Genomic DNA, 18970 nt, shown 5'->3' with positions numbered 1-18970 from the left:
CTTCTCAATTTGAGGTGGCAGCACCCCCCCCCCACACACACACGTTCTCTGCTCCAGGGGGCACCATACCTAAAGGTGTAAGTGGCCCCATAGTTCCTGGTGGCGGCCCTGAATGTGATAATGACATTGTCGAAAACAGGCGGCGCATGGGTGACCCTAAAATGATGCCCCCCCGAAAAAAGTTCTGCGGACGCCCATTCCTGTAAGTATCCATTTCAGGTATGGGTGCATTTGTACGAGTACCAATACTTGTGCACATGCTCAGTATCCCCCGCCCCCCCATACCGATATCCTCGGGCTAGATTCAGGTAGCTGCGCGCATTATTACGGCGGCGCAGCATATCGAATTTACGCTGCGCCGCCGTAAATTATAGAGGCAAGTGCTGTATTCACAAAGCACTTGCCTCCTAACTTACGGCAGCGTAGTGTAAATGGGGCCGACGTAAGCCCGCCTAATTCAAATGAGGATGAGGGGGGCGCGTTTTATTTAAATTAATGTTGACCCCGCGTATTTTACGTTTTTTACGAACGGCGTATTTGCCATTCGTGAAAGAATCCCAGTGCGCATGCTCGAAATTCCGCCGCAAATCGTCATTGCTTTCGACGTGAACATAAATGATGTCCAGCCCTATTCGCGAACGACTTACGCAAACGACGTAAAAAATTCAAAAATCGAAGCGGGAACGACGTCTATACTTAACATTGGCTGCGCCTCCTAATAGCAGGAGTAACCTTACGCCGAAAAAGCCTAACGTAAACGCCGTAACTAAATTGCACTTGGCGTACGTACGTTTGTAAATCGGCATATCTAGGTCATTTGCATATTCTACGCCGAAAACAACGGAAGCGCCCCTAGCGGCCAACGTAAAATTGCACACAATTATACGCCGCCGTATTCAAGTTACGTCGGCGGAGGAAGCCTATTTTTTGAACGTATCTGCCTTTGAGAATCGGCGTAAAGATACGACGGCGCAGATTTGAAATTACGGCGGCGTGTCTGGAGATACGCCGCCGTAACTTGTTGCTGAATCTAGCCCCTCGTTTTTATGTAAAAATGTAAATTACTTTTAGAGTAATGTGAGCAAATAACAAAACAAAGCAAAGAGGTTAACTACAAACCTGCCCTGACTAGTGGTAAGTACCCATAAAATCCCTCCCACATTCTCATTACTCAATCACCCCGAGTATCATCGTGTCACCGCCACCAATTAGGTGTAATTATATGATTTGCTCATCTATCAGAGGGTGAGATCCGCCCTGTCAGTCCGGGCGGGGAGCGGAGAGTGGTGGTCAGCAGAATTCTATAGAGCCCGGACCAGAGCCATCCCCTCCTCCCCCCCTCTCTCTACAGCTGGATGAGAGAACCGGAAGTAGAATTACAGGAGAAGCCAGAGAGAGTATCGGAGGAGCGGAAGTAAGTACGGGGCAGCGGGCTGTACCATGCAGGGTTAATGGGGGGGGAGTGTGGTAGCCGGGGGGCAGATGAGTTTTTTTTTAAGCTGTCCGTTCTCTGCACAGGGCGATACAGACTCGCACAGAATTGCTTTTATAACTAAATAGACTCACACAGAATTGTGCCCATCAATATACAGCGACAGGCTGCAATTAGAAGTTCATCAAGCTGTAGCGATCGTTATTTGCTGCAAATAAGGATCGTTATGGGGAATATCCTGCGATCTGGCTTGTTTACATTTCCCCGTTGGTGCCTCCTGGTTGGGCTTGTCTCCCACCGCTTGTCATAAACTTTATAAAAGAAAAAAAAAACAACAAAGTAAAGTAGCAATTTGTGGTCAAATTCAATCTGATTTTTCCTTGTTATTGAAACCGAATTGTTAGATTGCCCAATGAATGTAATCGCTGAATGTGACGTCACAGGATTGCCATATATAGAGGTCCCCTCTGTCTAGGGTGGTGACATATGGGTTTAATATAGATGGAGATGTTCCATCAGATTCAGGGCCGGCCCTATGATGGGACCGGGTGGTACCAGGCAGCACTTTTAGGGGGGCAGCATACTGATGCCCGCCAGCCCGTTCCGCTACCCAAATTAAATTGACGTCCTTTTTTTTTCCCTACAAATAGAGCTTTCTTTTGGTGATATTTGATCACCTCTGCGGTTTTTATTTTTTGTGCTATAAATATATATATATTTTTAACTTGCTATAATAAATATCCCCAAAATTTAGAAAAATAAACTCTTTTTTCTTCAGTTTAGGCCAATATGTATTCTACATATCTTTGGTACCAAAAAAAACCAACACAATTAGCGTACATTGATTAGTTTGCGCAAAAGACATTGTGGCCGCCGGCAATTCACAGGTCCCTTTATACTCCTGGATACAAGTATAGAGCCATGGCAGGTTCTTTTATATGCATGTATAGAGCCATGACAGGCCCTCTTTATACATCTATAGAGCCATGAAAGGCCCTCGTTATACTCCTTTATACATGTATAGAGCCATGACAGTTCCTCTTTATACTCCTATATACATTTATAGAGCCATGACAGGTCCTCTTTATATTCCTTTACATGTAAAGAGTCTCGACAGGTCCTCTATATACATGTATAGAGCCATGACAGGTCCTCTTTATACTTCTTTATACATGTATAGAGCAATGACAGGTTCTCTTTATACTCCTTTATACATGTATAGAGCCATGACAGGTCCTCTTTATACATGTATAGAGCCATGACAGGCCCTTGTTATACTCCTTTATACATGTATAGAGCCATGACAGTTCCTCTTTATACTCCTATACATGTATAGAGCTGTGACGGGTCCCCTTTAGTTATCATGATATAAAATAATGAATGTGGGGGCCTTTTGGTTGGCGTGATTTTTTTTTCTGGGGGGGCAGCATTTCATTCTTGGTCCCAGGCAGCACAATGTCTTGGGCCGGCACTGATCAGATTGGATTGTATTGTACAGCCTCAGGAGCTCTATGGATGTGTATAGCGAGTGTTAGATCTATGATATGAGCACCTGCCTAGTACAGACGATCGTACGAAAAATACTGCTTTCAACACGATCGTGCGATAATCTGTACACGGCGATCACGAGGGACAAACACGAAAATCTTTCTCCTACGATACCAGATTGTACAATTTTAGTTTAATCCTTAGAGCCGGTTCACACTGGGGCGACTCCCGCCTGACGAGTTGCGTCCCATTCAATGCAATGGAACCGTTCTAATAGGAGCGACGCAAGTCACTCCGACTTAGAAAAAGGTTCTTGCACGATATACAGAAGTCGTTTTGCTAGTCGCCCTCGAAGTCGTGCCGCGGGAGTGTGAACCGGCTCTTACAATATACATCCGAAGAAACAAAAGAATACATTACAACACATTACGTCACTGTTGTATTCTTCTGTTGTACGATCATTTTTGTAAATTGAGTAACCTCTTCGTTTTCTGTATGAGCCTAGCATACAAAAAATCTGGACGATCGTTTGTCTGATATTCTCATCATGTGTATGAGTTTGACATGTCAAATTGCATGCCATATCAGCGGCAATTGCCAGCAATGGCGCCGTCCAATCTGTGCGGCGCCACACTGAATCCCAAAAGTGTGTGTGTGTTTGTTTGTGGTTTTTTTTTTTTTACGCTGTCTGTGTGATTTGCAAAGGCTTCTCTCCCATCGTTTGTTATTTAAAAAAATATATATATATTATACTGGCCCTCTCTGTGAAAGGGTTTTGCGCAGAGCGGCCCCGATCCTCCTCTTCTGGATTGCACGGTGGTGCTCCTGGCTCATCCCCCATCACTGAGTGCCCCCCACGGAGACCTGCATTCCATGGGGGCACTTGTGCAGGCGTGCTCCCAAGTCCTGCTGCTGCGTCCATTGACACAGACCGAAGGACACGGACCCGCCCCCGACTCCCGTGCCACTGGATTTGATTGACAGCAGCGGGAGCCAATGGCTCTATCCAATGAGGACCAGAGACCAGTGAAGACGCGCAATGCGGCTCGCACATGCGCAGTAGGGAACCGGGAAGTGACGCCACAGCGCTTCATTTCCTGATTCCCTGGCAGGGGGCAGCCAGGAGCCCAGCGATTGCTCTGCTTCGGCTGCCGACATCACAGGCACCCTGGACAGTGTGTGTGTGTGTGTGTGTGTGTGTGTGTGTGTGTGTGTGTGTGTGTGTGTATATATGTATATATATGTGTGTGTGTGTGTGTATATATATATATATATATATATATATATATATATATATATATATATATATATATATATATATATATTAGGACCTCCACTTTAACAAGGTGGAAAAAAAGGTGAAAAACCTTGAGACTTTACAGCTCCTTTAAGCAGTCTAATCCATTTACATCTAATCAGGTTGGTTTTGGCACTGATTTCATTGGGAGGGCACCACAACCATGCGCCAAAGTTGCTTTTTTATTTGTTGGTCTTACTACAAATTTCCCTTTTGAATCGAAGGGTAAAAAAAAGTAGCTGTTCAGGAGGCAGTAGGACCGCTGCTATACCAACCCTCTGAAAAGCAATCCACCGCAGATTGCTTTTCAGGGGGCCGCCAATGTGAAAGAAGCCTTAGGCTAGGTTCACACTTGCACTAGTTGGGGACACTCGCAAAATCGTATGTGTTCCCAACCCGCACGCAAAAGGCGCTGCTCTGTAGCAGACACAAAGGGTTGCAATCAATTCTTATTGGCATCCCCACGCCAAAACACACGCAACTCAGTGCAGTGAGATTTGGGGGGGGGGGAGACGGGTGCCTTTTTCCGCTGTTTCTGCAGGTCATTGAAATAAACTGGTTGCCTACACGCAGGTCAGATGTTTGAACCTAGCCTTGGGGCTCCTTCAAAGCTTATAGGCGCGGTCCACCATGCATCTTCCTGCTAGTTTCCAGCAGCCTATTCACTTTAATGTGCTGCCAAACATGTGCTATGATTCTTTTTAAATTGTGCTGCATAAACCAGTAAAACACCTGTGTACTGGGCAGGGGAACATAGTGAAGACAATAAACAAGACAAAAGATAGGCTTCTGTGGTGTTACTCCCTGATACAGCCCACTCTCCTCTATGGGCGATCGGATGTAAATGGACCTTTGAATTCGCTTTGATATACAAGTGCTTTGGATTACAAGCATGTTTCTAGAACAAATTATGCACGCAATCCAAGTTTTATTATGTGTGTATGTGTGTGTGTGTGTGTGTGTATGTATATATATATATATATATATATATATATATATATATATATATATATATATATATATATATATATATATATATATATATATATATATATATATATATATATATATATATATATATATATATATATATATATATATATATATATATATATATATTGTGTGTGTGTATATATATATAAATAATCTCACACACTTTAGCAGAGACCCTAGAGAATAAAATGGCGGTTGTTGCAATATTTTATGTCAGCACTTAAAACGCATCTATCACTGAGCTAGACATCCCCCAATGTCACACGTTTGTTAAAAAAAAGGAGACTTTGCAATTACTTTAACTTAAAGCGTATCTCCACTCTAAAGTGAAGTCGCGCTGATCGGCACCCTCCCCCCCCTCTGGTGTCACATTTGACACCTTTCAGGGGGGAGGGGGGTGCAGATACCTGTCTACAGACAGGTATCTGCACCCACTTCTGGCCACATGATACGGGCAAAAGACGGGTTTTTTCCTTACTTCCCGTCCGTCCCCCGTTGTATGCTGGGAACACTCGGCTCCCAGCACACAGCGGGAGCCAATCGGCGGGCGCGCATGCACCGCGCATGCACCGTAGGGAACCGGGCAGTGAAGCCGGAGCGCTTCACTTCCTGGTTCCCTCACCGTGGATGGAGGGGGGAGCAGCAGGGTGACGAGCGATCGCTCGTCCTCTGCTGCGGACGCCGCTGGACTCCAGGACAGGTAAGTGTCCTTATATTAAAAGTCAGCAGCTGCAGTATTTGTAGCTGCTGGCTTTTAATATATTTTTTTAGTGGCACATCCGCTTTAAAATGTGGTTTGCTCTCTCTCCAGCCTGTAACTGAGTTACAGATTTTGGTATAATTTATTTATTTTTTTTTCATCACATGTCCCACGAGATTGCAAATTCATTCACTAATCGCTGGGTCAGCTCGTGCATGCACAGTGGGAAGCTGGTTGTGGTTCCTCAGGAAGCCACAGTCGGCTTCCGCATGAAAGCTGGTGGTTCCTGCGAACTGTAAAATAACTAACTGGCTGCTGGAAGAATGTGCTGAACCCCAGGCACTGGTAAGTACCTGATTTTTAAGTCCGCGGCCACAGTATTTGTAGCTGCTGCCTTAACAAAAAAAAATAAAAATCCTGAAGTTCCCCTTTAAGGTTCAGAAGGTGGTGGGAGGGAATTCCTTGTTATTAGGCAATTGATTGCGCTCAGTGCGTACAGGGGAAATCCGCGCAGTTCCTTCAATATGAGCAATAATAAAATCAAAAGTATTATTGTCCTTCCTGAAATTTTCACTGAGCCAGCAGATGTGTGCAGTGTAAGGGACAAAACATTTCCCTTTATGCCAAACAAGTCGAAGAATTCTGAAATTGTAAATAACGGGCTGCTTTGGTTGTGTAAGATGGCATACAACTTTCCTGTATAAAATGAATCTCTCGTGTTATGGTGAGTATGTGGATAAATGTGTGGAGGTACAATAAGTAACTAAAGCTGCTGAATCTTGTAACGTTCACCGAACATAAAATAGAAATGTGTAAATAAATGATTAGCGCTAAAGTAAATACATATAAATAGTGCTGACACCAATAAATCTAGCAAACAGTATAATACAAACGTGTAGAATCAGATATACATAAATAAATAAATATAAATTACATATGCAAAAATACTCCTGTATCAGACAGTGATTTAAACATAAATGTGAACTGTTGTTGCATATAACAACTCTATAATAAAGTGCAAAACGTGAACTATTGCTGAATGCAACTCCTCTATAGTAAAGTGCAGTCCGTGCTTCCTAAACCATAAGGCCCCATGCACACGAGAAGCAAATGCAAACACATGTAAACTCAAGTTTTCAAAGGCAAAAACCGGCGTTTAAAACGCCCGTTTTTGCTGCGAATTTCGCGGCGTTTTGTCACGTTTAGCTGCGTTTTACCGCGTTTGCGGCTATCAGCGTTCATAACAAAGACATTGCAGACCCTCCCAAAGCTTTGAAACGCAAAAACGTTTGCGTCTGAACCCAAAATTTTGCGTCTGAAAAAACGAGCCTAAACCCAACTGCTTTAAAACGCCAACAAACGTGAATGTGTGCATGGACGCATAGGATAACATTAAATGTGTTCAGGGGCAGTTGAAAAAAATGCCCAAATGCCTCTGAACTCGAGTTTACCAGTGTCTTGTGTGCATGGGGCCTAAATGTCCGTGATAAAAATGGTTCAATAATGCAAAAAAGTAAAATGCATAAATGTCATTAATTCCATGGATAAGAGGCTCAAAAAACCTCCTGACAGTCCGAATTTCAGATCCTCCCTTGGTTTAGTTGTAATATTGAACCATGCTGGTCAGGGCTGTCTTAATGAGAGGGCACACCTGTGCACTGCCCAGGGGCCCCAGCTGCATGAGGGGCCCCTGCACTTTCCCCAAAGCAGCTGGTCTTTGAGCCCACGCTGCCCCGAAATTGGGGGGGCCCATGATGGCACTGAGTGTGATAGATACACAGGGGAGGCAATCTGCCTCCTACCTACTTGATGTCTGTTTACCTGCACTGTCATCATTGTAGGGGCCCCAGAGCATTACTTTGCCCAGGGGCCCATGATGCTATTAAGAGGGCCCTGATGCTGGTGCTCCTCCACTTGTCTCCCAAAACTCTCACCTCCCAGATCTTTTTGTTAGGCACATAGATCCGGCGTAACTTAATTTTTTCCATTTAAGTTACACTGCCTTAAAATTTCTACCCAAGTGCCCGATCCACAAAGCACTTACCTAGAAATTTTTGGCTGTGTAACTTAAATTCCGCCGGCGCAAGGCGTTCCTATTTTCATGGGGGCGATTCCCATTTAAATTAGGCGCGCTCCCGCGCCGGCCGTACTGCGCATGCTCGTGACGTCATTTTCCCGACGTGCATAGCGCGAAATTACGTTACGCCGAGCTTTGTGGATTGCGACGGGTCAATAAAGTTGCGACTAAAAAAAGATACGGCGCGAAAAAAAAAATTCAAATAAAAAAAAAAAATCGCGTCGCTGGACAGAAGGGTCTGTTTTTACAAGGTGTAAACAGTTTACACCTTGTAAAAGCAGCCCTAATTTTGCGTTTGCAAACTAAAACTTACGGAGAAAAAACGAAGCTGAAAAGCTTCGTGGATCTCCGTAAGTGCTAATTTGCATACCCGAGGCGGCATTTCGACACGAAATGCCCCCAGCGGCGGATGCGGTACTGCATCCTAAAATCCGGCAGTGTAAGTCCCTTACACATGCCGGATCTTCTGCCTATCTATGGAAAACTGATTCTGTGGATCCCTTTTGAGGATCTGGCCCATAGGTTTAATGACCGCCTCCTTGTATCTGTGGAGTGTCCAAACGAATGGTCCACTGTAATCCACGATCCGGTATCCTGAAATAAGTAGCTGGAATAGGGGGAGGGGAGCGGCGGGGGATCGCTCCCGCCCAAGCCCAGCAAGAGAAGAAAGGCCACTATAGTGTAGTATTCTCGGTAAAGTGTTTAATGATGCAATAAAAATCGGACTCTTACAATTATAATAAAGCTAGCAGGGTATGTTTGCAGTGTGTGCACACTGTCTTACTGTGACCTCCGCTGCTCCTGGTCTGCGCTGTCGGCCTCGATTTCCCTACGGCGTTACGTCACAGTCCACGTGACTTCTTCCCCCTGAAGACGTCACAGTCCACGTGACTTCTTCCCCCTGAAGACGTCACAGTCCACGTGACTTCTTCCCCCTGAAGACGTCACAGTCCACGTGACTTCTTCCCCCTGAAGACGTCACAGTCCACGTGACTTCTTCCCCCTGAAGACGTCACAGTCCACTGCGACTTCTTCCCCCTGAAGACGTCACAGTCCACTGCGACTTCTTCCCCCTGAAGACGTCACAGTCCACGTGACTTCTTCCCCCTGAAGACGTCACAGTCCACGTGACTTCTTCCCCCTGAAGACGTCACAGTCCACTGCGACTTCTTCCCCCTGAAGACGTCACAGTCCACTGCGACTTAACGCCGTAGGGGTACAACTAAACCAAGGGAGGATCTGAAATTCGGACTGTCAGGAGGTTTTTTGAGCCTCTTATCCATGGGATTAATTACATTATTTATGTATTTTACTTTTTTGCATTATTGAACCATTTTTATCACGGACATTTATGGTTTGGGAAGCACGGACTGCACTTTACTATAGAGGAGTTGCATTCAGCAATAGTTCACGTTTTGCACTTTATTATAGAGTTGTTATATGCAACAACAGTTCACATTTATGTTTAAATCACTGTCTGATACAGGAGTATTTTTGCATATGTCATTTATATTTACTTATTTATGTATATCTGATTCTACACGTTTGTATTATATTGTTTTCTAGATTTATCAGCAACACGACAGCACTATTTATACAGTATGTATTTACTTTAGCGCTAATGATTTATTTACACATACAACTTTACTGATTTCTTAGGGTTTCCTTGGTGAAAATTCCAGGCACGATTTTTTTTTTCCCTTTAACCACTTAAAGGGGTTGTAAAGCTACAATTGTTTTTTTTTTTTTTTTTGCCTTTTTCCCACCTAATTAGCTTCCTTTACCTTAGTGCAGTCCTCCTTCACTTACCTCATCCTTCCATTTTGCTTATAAATGTCCTTATTTCTTCTGAGAAATCCTCACTTCCTGTTCTTCTGTCTGTAACTCCACACAGTAATGCAAGGCTTTCTCCCTGGTGTGGAGAGTCGTGCTCGCCCCCTCCCTTGGACTACAGGAGAGTCAGGACGCCCACTAACACTTAGCCTCTTTTCTCGATCTGAAATGTAGAGAGTGTCCTGACTCTCCTGTAGTACAAGGGAGGGGGCGAGCACGACACTCCACACCAGGGAGAAAGCCTCGCATTACTGTGTGGAGTTACAGACAGAAGAACAGGAAGTGAGAATTTCTCAGAAGAAATAAGGACATTTAAAAGCAAAATGGAAGGATGAGGTAAGTGAAGGAGAACTGCACTAAGGTAAAGGAAGAAAAAAATTACCTTTTACAACCCCTTTAAGGACCGAGCTTCTTTTTGAGATTTGTTGTTTACAAGTTAAAATCTTTTTTTTTTTTTGCTACAAAATTACTTGCGTGTGCTTTCGTAAGCTCGGCGGGATGGCTTATTCCTATTATGCCCTGTACACACGATCAGATTATGTCGGAATAAACTGTCGGACCCGGTCCGAAGCTCCGTGACCCGCAGACCCGATCGCCGTTGGAGTCCTGCGATCGGTCCCCGGAGCTGAAGAACGGGGAGAGCTGTGTGTAAACACAGCTTCCCCGTTCTTCACTGTGGCGCTGTTATTGATCGTGTGTTAACTTTTATAGGGAATCACAATCAATGACGTCACACCTACAGCCACACCCCCCTACAGTTAGAAACACAGATGAGGTCATACATAACACCTTCAGCGCCCCCTTGTGGTTAACTCCCAAACTGCAATTGTCATTTTCAAAGTAAACAATGCAATTTTAAATGCATTTTTTGCTGTGAAAATGACAATGGTCCCAAAAATTTGTCAAAATTGTCCAAAGTGTCCGCCATAATGTCGCAGTCACAAAAAAAAATAGCTGATCGCCGCCATTAGTAGTAAAAAAAATAATAATTAATGAAAATGCAATAAAACTATGCCCTATTTTGTAAACGCTATAAATGTTGCGCAAACCAACCGATAAGGACGCCAATTTTGTTTGGGAGCCACGTCGCACGACCCCGCAATTGTCAGTTAAAGCGACGCAATGCCGAATCGCAAAAACTGTCTGGGTCCTTTAGCTGCCTAAAGGTCCGGGTCTTAAGTGGTTTAAAAAAGTAACACTTTGTTTAAATTGCATTAACTTGGTAAGTATCATAAGAGACTTTAGTGGAAAGGTTACATGTACCTAAAATGAAAGTTATACTGAGGGAAATGCAGGGCACACGTTGCGGTCTTCTCTTGGAAAATGCCAGCTGTCTGGCTGATTTTGGTTTCAGGGGCACGGACTTGAAAAAAAGCATGCAGATACGAAATTCCAAATCGTATCAGCACTTTTGTTTCAATCCCCTCCCCGTGTGTGTGTATATTGTGTGTGTGTGTGTGTGTGTGTGTGTGTGTGTTAACAAGTGGTTAACATGCAAAAGTTTCGCCCATGCAGAGGTTAGCATTGAGGTTGTAAAGGAAGGCTAACACAACATCAGTAAATAGAAAGTGTTCATGAGGACCAAGGGGTCCCAAAGAGGTTCCCCACAACTACAGGGCATCCCCTGGGCCCACCAATATCCAAAAGGTGGTGCAATATACAGCCTAGACTGAACTGGAAAGGGAGGGGGGAGCCAAAGGCAGTTGGGCAGAAGGGTGAATCTAGAGAAAAGGAGCTTGCGCACCTACCGAATAGGGAGTTGGAGAAAGAAGGGATAACGGAGTCTGGGAAGAAAGGGAGGCTATAAGGATAGAGGCAAAGAGATGGGTAGAAGGTAAGGGTTCCGCATCGGGACCATTCCTCACAGGCGAGCCAAGCTGTCAGGGGGGAGGGTATGAAAGTCATGACAGCCATAGTTCCCAAATTTTGAGAAACTTGGCATAAGAGTCGTTGTTGATGCTCGACATCTGTTCATTAAAGGGGTTGTAAAGGGATTTTTTTTCATGATAAGCATCCTTTACCTGCAGACATTCCTCTTTTCACTTCCTCATTGTTCGTTTTTGCTCAGAAGTTGCTCTATTTCTTCTCTGTTCTGTTCACTTCCTGCTTGTCTGATTTTACTGACCACCGTGAAGGGAGGCTTTACTGCGGTGGTCAGTAACGTGCTCGCCCCCTCCTGGGAACTACATCTGTGTGGCAGGACGCTCTCTACGTGTTAGAGACTTCAAGGAGGTGTGAATTACTGGGCGTGCCGCAATGCATACTGGGAAATGTAGTTCTTACATGAACGAACACCGCAAACCAGGAAGTGAATGAGAGAACAGAAACTAGAATGCCGGAGGTGATATAGATGAAGGAATTTAATAGGTATTTACTCGTTTTTTTAACAGAATCATTACACTATTCTGTCTATTCTATCTACCTTGCAGACATTAATTTTAGGCAACCTTTTTTTTTCCTTTAGTGACCCTTTAAGCATCAACGTGGTCATGCGATTTCTCAACCCCTGAGAGGGGACGGATGTTTTTTTCCAGGCTTGGGCAATCGTTTTTTTGGGTGGTAGAAATGGATAGCGGGCAAGCTTCCATTGTAGAATTCCAGGCCTGTTCACTTATCAATGTAATAAGGCAAACTTGCCTTCTTTTGGTATGGGCAGATGAAAACAACGTAAAAAGGAGACCAAATACATGAAACCAAAAGCCAATAAGCTTAGGACCCTTCCACCATATACAGGTGCAGCTCAAAAGATTAGAATATCATCATCATTAACAAGTTTTTTTATTTCAGTAATTCAATTCAAAAAGTGAAACTCCTATAGATTCATTACACATGGTAATATATTTCAAACATTTATTACTTTTAACTTTAAATATGGCTTACAGCTGGTGAAAACACAAATTCAGTATCTCAGAAAACTATAATATTACATAAGACCAAAAAAAAAAACTGCATCAATGCGGCGTGGCATGGAGGCAATCGGCCTATGGCACTGCTGAGTTGTTCTGGAAGCCCAGGTTTCTTTGAGAGCGGCCTTCAGCTCATCTGCATGGTTGGGTCTGGTGTCTCATCTTCCTCTTGACAATACCCCACAGGTTCTCTATGGGGTTTAGGTCAGGCGAGTTTGCTGGCCAATCAAGTACAGTGATATCGTGATCACCAAACCAGGTATTGGTACTTTTGGCAGTGTGGGCAGGTGCCAAGTCTTGCCGGAAACTAAAATCCGCATCTCCATAAAGCTGGTCAGCAGAGGGAAGCATGACATGCTCTAGAATTTCCTGGTAGAGGGCGGCACTGACTTTGGACACATATGTACATCACCCGATGGCCACAACCCCAGAAACAGCGGTCACTATAGGATAGATTTGCATGGGCAATGTGAGCAGGGACCCAATACCAACGTAGGAGCACCTTCTATGCTGCCTCCAAGGTGGGTGTATTAAATGAGCATTTGGCCATAGACAGGCCCTGCTCCAGTCCACCAAGTCTTTCAGTCACCAAGTCTCATCCCTACTGAGCATGTCAGAACTTCTAATCTGTAAACCCAGGGCTCGACAAAATCTGGGCGCCTGGTCGCAATTGCGTCAAGAAATTGTGACCTGGCACCCACGCCTGCCGGTAATTGAGGCTAAAAGCCATGGCCTCAGTTACCGGCCATTGTGGGCCCGCCGCGATCGCGCAGCGGGGGAGGTGGGGGTGCATAGAGGCACATGATCCTGTGTCTCCGTACACCCCCACCTCGCGCGGCGAGCCCACGACGGCCTGTAATTGAGGCCGCGGCTTTGCAGCCTTGTGAAGGCCCAAGCTTACTTCTGTGACCTGGTGCCATCTGGTGGTGGCCGTTGGCATTACAAGTAAAACTGCAGTTCTTAAAGTGTTTTTTCACTGCCATCTCCTTCCCTCTAATTAGAACTCCCAAACATATTTATATATATATATATATAATATATATATATCACACCCTAGAGAATAAAATTGCGATCTTTGCAATACTTTCACACCGTATTTGTGCAGCGGTCTTACAAGCGCACTTTTTTTTGTGAAAAAATACACTTTTTTAAATAAAAAAATAAGACAACAGTAAAGTTATCCCAATTTTTTTTTTTTATATTGTGAAAGATAATGTTACGCCGAGTAAATTGATACCCAACATGTCACGCTTCAAAATTGCGTCCGCTCGTGGAATGCCGACAAACTTTTTACCCTTTAAAATCTCCATAGGCAACGTTTAAAAAAATTCTACAGGTTGCATGTTTTGAGTTAGAGGAGGTCTAGGACTAGAATTATTGCTCTCGCTCTACCGATCGCGGCGATACCTCACATGTGTGGTTTGAATACCGTTTACATATGCGGGCGCTACTCAGGTATGTGTTCGCTTCTGCGCGCGAGCTTGGCGGGACAGGGCGCGTTTTCTGGCTCCTAACTTTTTTAGCTGGCTCCTAGATTCCAAGCAAATTTGTCAAACCCTGTGTAAACCTGTTCACGGGATCAGCCAGAGAATTCAAATTTTTAGAAGGCGAGATCAGGAATGGCCGCCTTCATGCTCTCGGTTAAAGTGTGCTTTTTGAAATCGCGTCTTGCATTAAAACATGCTTCCTAAGTTGTCATAATGTGTAGGAACTTTTTATAGAATACTATACACAGTCTTTTTATTGCTGTAGCTAGAGGTTTTTGTTATTGTTGGCCTGGATGTGGCACAAACCTGCTCCTGGGATTCAGGTTTAGCCAGTGGACCCATCCGCTCTCCAGTCCCAGTGAACACAATCAGCCTCCACATCTAAATAAATAAATGAACAAGAAGGCATTGTATTTGTCAAGATTTGCACGGCACACAGCCACATAAAAAGCTGCATTCATAAGAATAGGAGAAAAACACGCCGGGATAAATTCTTGTATGCTTCCATAATTTCTGGTTATGCATGTCTGACATTTCTATGGGAGCTTTGGATGTACAGTATCTGAACTGAAGATCACAAAGCCGTCCGCAGAAGGTGAGTGCAGACTTACAGCACTTAGATACTGTATAGTAAGGGCAAACATTCGTAGATCGGAAATTGGGTGAATTGGACTGGATGAATTTAGATCCAAGTATGGGCAGGCTGGTTGTACACAAGTCGATCTTTCTGTGTTTTTTTATATATATATATATATATATATATATATATATATATATATATATATATATATATATATATATATATATATATATATTTGTGTGTGTTTTCCTGTATGATGGTACTGGCTATAGTTGGCAACACACCGATCGGTGTATTTGGGTGACAGGGAAGGCTCCCACTGTTGGAATACAAAGGCACAGTAGGAGTGATTTCCACATCGATGCATGGATGGGGGAATCTGAGTGTGTGTGTGTGTGTGTGTGTGTGTATATGCATGTCAAAAGTATTGGGACACCTGCCTTTACACGCACAAATGGTGTGGATGAGGTAATCTGGCGCATGGGTGTGTTAGGTTCCCCCCCCCCCCAAACACGCTATTTGAACAAAAAATAAATGTAGAATGTATGGCCAGCCTAAGTTTAAAACTCCTCCTACACGGTATATTAACCACGTCATTACTGGGCACTTAAACCCCCTTCGTGTCCAGACCAATTTTCAGCCCTGACGCATTTTGAATGACAATTGCGCGGTCATACAACACTGTACCCAAATTATATTTTTATCTCCCCCCCCCCCCCCCACAAATAGAGCTTTGTTTTGGTGGTATTTGATCACCTCTGCGGTTTTTATTTTTTGCGCTATATACAAAAAAGACAGAAAATTTGTTTTACTTTTTGTTATAATAATATCCCAATTTTTTTTTTTAAATATATATTTTTTCCTTGGTTTAAGCCAAAACGTATTCTTCTACATATTTTTGTTAAAAAAAATCGCAATAAGCGTATATTGATTGGTTTGCCCAAAAGTTATAGCGCCTACAAAATAGGGGATAGATTTATTATTTTTTTTTATTTTTTACTAGTAATGGCGGCGATCTGCAATTTTTTTTTTCTTTTTTTTTTTTTGTCAGGCCTGCGATGTTGCGGCGGACATATCGGGGACTTTAAACACAATTTTGGGACCATTCACATTTATACAGCGATCAGTGCTATAAAAATGCACTAATTACTGTATAAATGTGACTGGCAGGGAAGGGGTTAACTGTATTCCCTGGGTGTGTTCTAACTGTGTGTGGAGGGGGCTGACTGGGGGAGGTGACCGATGCTGTGTCCCTATGTACAAGAGACACAGATCGCTCTCCTCTCTCCCTGACAGATCCTTCAAAATGTTTTACTATTTTTTTTTTTTTTATAAAATAAAACCCAATGCTGATCAAGTACCACCAAAACAAAGTTTGTTTTATGTGGGGGGAAAAAATGATCTTAATGTCATTTGGGTACAGCATTGCATGACCATGTAATTACCAGTTAAATCACAGTGCTAAATGTCAGAAAATGGCCTAGTCATGAAGGTGGTAAAACCTTCTGGACCTGAGGTGGTTAAATTTAGCTAATGTTAATACAATCAACTATTGTTAAGCTGGACATACCATGATTGAAAGTTGGTTCTGTCAAAGCGACATGCTGGAAAGCCTTTGTTGATCAACCACTGATCTGTGTATTTTGAAAGCTCTGCATCCTGCTTTCAGAATACAATTACCTCATGTGGGGAATCCTCCATTCACTTTGTTTGTGCACATAAGAATCCTTTTTTTTTTTTTTTAACCAGTCTGTCTATGGCCAGCTTTAGTCAAAGAAAGTTGTGTGATTGCCATACGTTTATAGGCAGAAACTAAAGGGAATTTACAAATCTAAATGGTCTTATTCACATTGAACATGTCTTGCAACAATGCATGGGAAAGAGAATCCATTCTCTTCAATAGGACATGTCAACACAAATGCATTGCATTAGGGAGAAGTCGTGCATGTTATATTTTTTGGGGGGTAATAAAGTGCACTAAACTATATATCCCCTTTTTCAAAAAATATTCAATACACATCCACTACTTTTATGGCCCTGTAATCTCTTCCCCCTTCTTATTTCTGCCTCCTTGTAACAGCTCTTGAACCGCTCCTATCCCCCTTTTCCCCCCACTTCTGTTTTGAACCAGCAGTATTAGTTGCGGTCATGTGCACTGTTCTATGCATGCTACAAATCCCATTCTTCATAGTCTATCTTGGGAGTGAGCAACGGAGTGTAGCTACATTCTACATACCGTGGGGCCATGGAGAGCAAATGTACAGTTTCCTCCCCGAAAATAAGACCTATTGTGATTTTCTAGGATGGCTGCAGTATAAGTACTACCCTAAAAATAAGCCCTAGTTAAAGCCCTTGTAAAATCACGTAATCAGCGCTAACTTTAAGAGGGAAGTTTCAGGGTAAAAAACTTTCCACAGCCCCCTGCATATAACACGCAGGCGCAGTTTACCCTCCATTTTCAGGGTAAAAATGTGAGTGTTATACGCCAATAAATACAGTATATAATGTCCAGCGTGTGTCTTTATGTAGCATTATTGTGGAAAATGCCTCATTTACAGTGCCGCTGGACGTTCACGTGACCTGCTGGAGCTTTCCGCCTCATCTCACGTCGGCGGCCCCTCCCTCTGCAATGCTCGTAGTGGAACTGACGTCGGCGGGGATCTCGGCCCCTCCCTCTGCAGTGCTCGGAGCGGAACTTATGTCGGCGGGGATCTCGGCCCCTCCTTCTGCAATGCTCAAAGCAGGGAAGGAGACACCGGCAGGCCATGTAAGCAACGCTGTAAATAAGGGATTTTTCCACAATATTACATAAAGACACACACTGGACATTATATAATCCTTTTACAAAGGATTTTAAATAGGGTTTATTTTTGAGATTGCAAGATTTTCATAATGCTGATGGGGGGGCTGGGAGAAAAGACAAGGGACAGGAACTTTTTTGCATACCGTAAATAAGACATCCCCTGAAAATAAACCCTAATGTTGTTTAATTTTAGCTATGAAAAAAAAATTTAACTTTTTTGGGGAAACCTGGTAGTAACCCCATAAGAGGATAATGGCAGCAACAAATAAATAAACAATTACAATTTGGAGGAGGCTGAGATCCATGCAAGAGACTTTTCTGAGTTGAGAATACATTTACTTTTTTATTTTTTTCAAGCCAGATAGGGTCTCATTTGCCATTCAAGTCCGTGCTTTAGAAGTTGCAAGTTTAATAGAGCCTCATTTCCTGGCTGGAAAACATCCAGCATCACCTGACTTTCCTCACAAGGCTAATGCCCCGTACACACGGTCGGATTTCCCGTCGGAATAAACTCCAATGGGTTTTTCCGACGGCATTCCGCTCAAGCTGTCTTGCATACACACGGACACACCAAATTCCGACCGTCAAAAATGCGTTGACGTACAACACTACGACGAGCCTAGAAAAATTAAGTTCAATGCTTCTGAGCATGCGACGGATTGTTTCTGAGCATGCATGTTTTTTTCTCTGTCAGAGTTCCATACAGACGAACAGAATTTCCAATGTTTTCCGTCAAAAAAAAAAAGTACATGTTCTCTTTCTAAAGCCTCGTACACATGGTCGGACATCCGACAAACTTTCCCTTGGATTTTTGTCTGAATTGAGTTGTCCGATCACACCCATAGCATACACACGCTCTGACTTTTCTGAAAACTTTTCTAAAACTTTCCCAACATCACATGGTTTTTCTGCTCTTTACCGCCACCCTTTGGGTAACTTCTGCTATTGTTGGTTGATTTTAACATTGGTTCTGAGCATGCGTATTTGCACTTTGTACGAAAGTCCGATGGCTTGCTGTACACACGGTCGGACTAGGCACCATCGGACTTTTGTTGTCGCAAAGTTTGTCTGTTTGCAGACCGAACTTTTTGTCTGATGAAACCCGAAAAAGTTGGTCCGATGGAGCGTACACACGATTGGACAAAATTAAAAACTTGCAGATTTTGAAGTTTGTTGGCCGAAAGTCCGACCGTGTGTACGGGCTTTTAGTCCGTCGGAATTTCCGATGGAAAAAGTCCGATGGGGCATACACACTGTCGGAATTTCCAATGAAAAAAATTCCGTCTGACTTTTTCCATCGGAAATTCCGACCGTGTGTACGTGGCATAAGTGTCCCTGACCCACCCCTGTTCAAATTTATATATTGCCTAGGAA

The 18970-nt window shown here is 43.5% G+C and overlaps 1 protein-coding gene across 1 annotated transcript in view; it reads left to right on the top strand.

Moving 5' to 3' along the window:
• The first annotated feature begins 1179 nt into the window (after nt 1–1179).
• Nucleotides 1180–18970, top strand: part of SNX21 (sorting nexin family member 21) — a 36376-nt gene continuing 18585 nt past the window's right edge. The window contains exon 1 of the mRNA XM_040330244.1: nt 1180–1414. The gene's annotated coding sequence lies outside the window, so the exon portion shown is untranslated. The remainder of the gene's footprint in view (nt 1415–18970) is intronic.

This window comes from Rana temporaria, chromosome 12 (genome assembly GCF_905171775.1).
Source record: "Rana temporaria chromosome 12, aRanTem1.1, whole genome shotgun sequence".
NCBI lineage: Eukaryota > Metazoa > Chordata > Amphibia > Anura > Ranidae > Rana > Rana temporaria.
The sequence above is the reverse complement of the archived record's forward strand: the minus strand, read 5'-3'. Positions and strand labels throughout refer to the sequence as shown.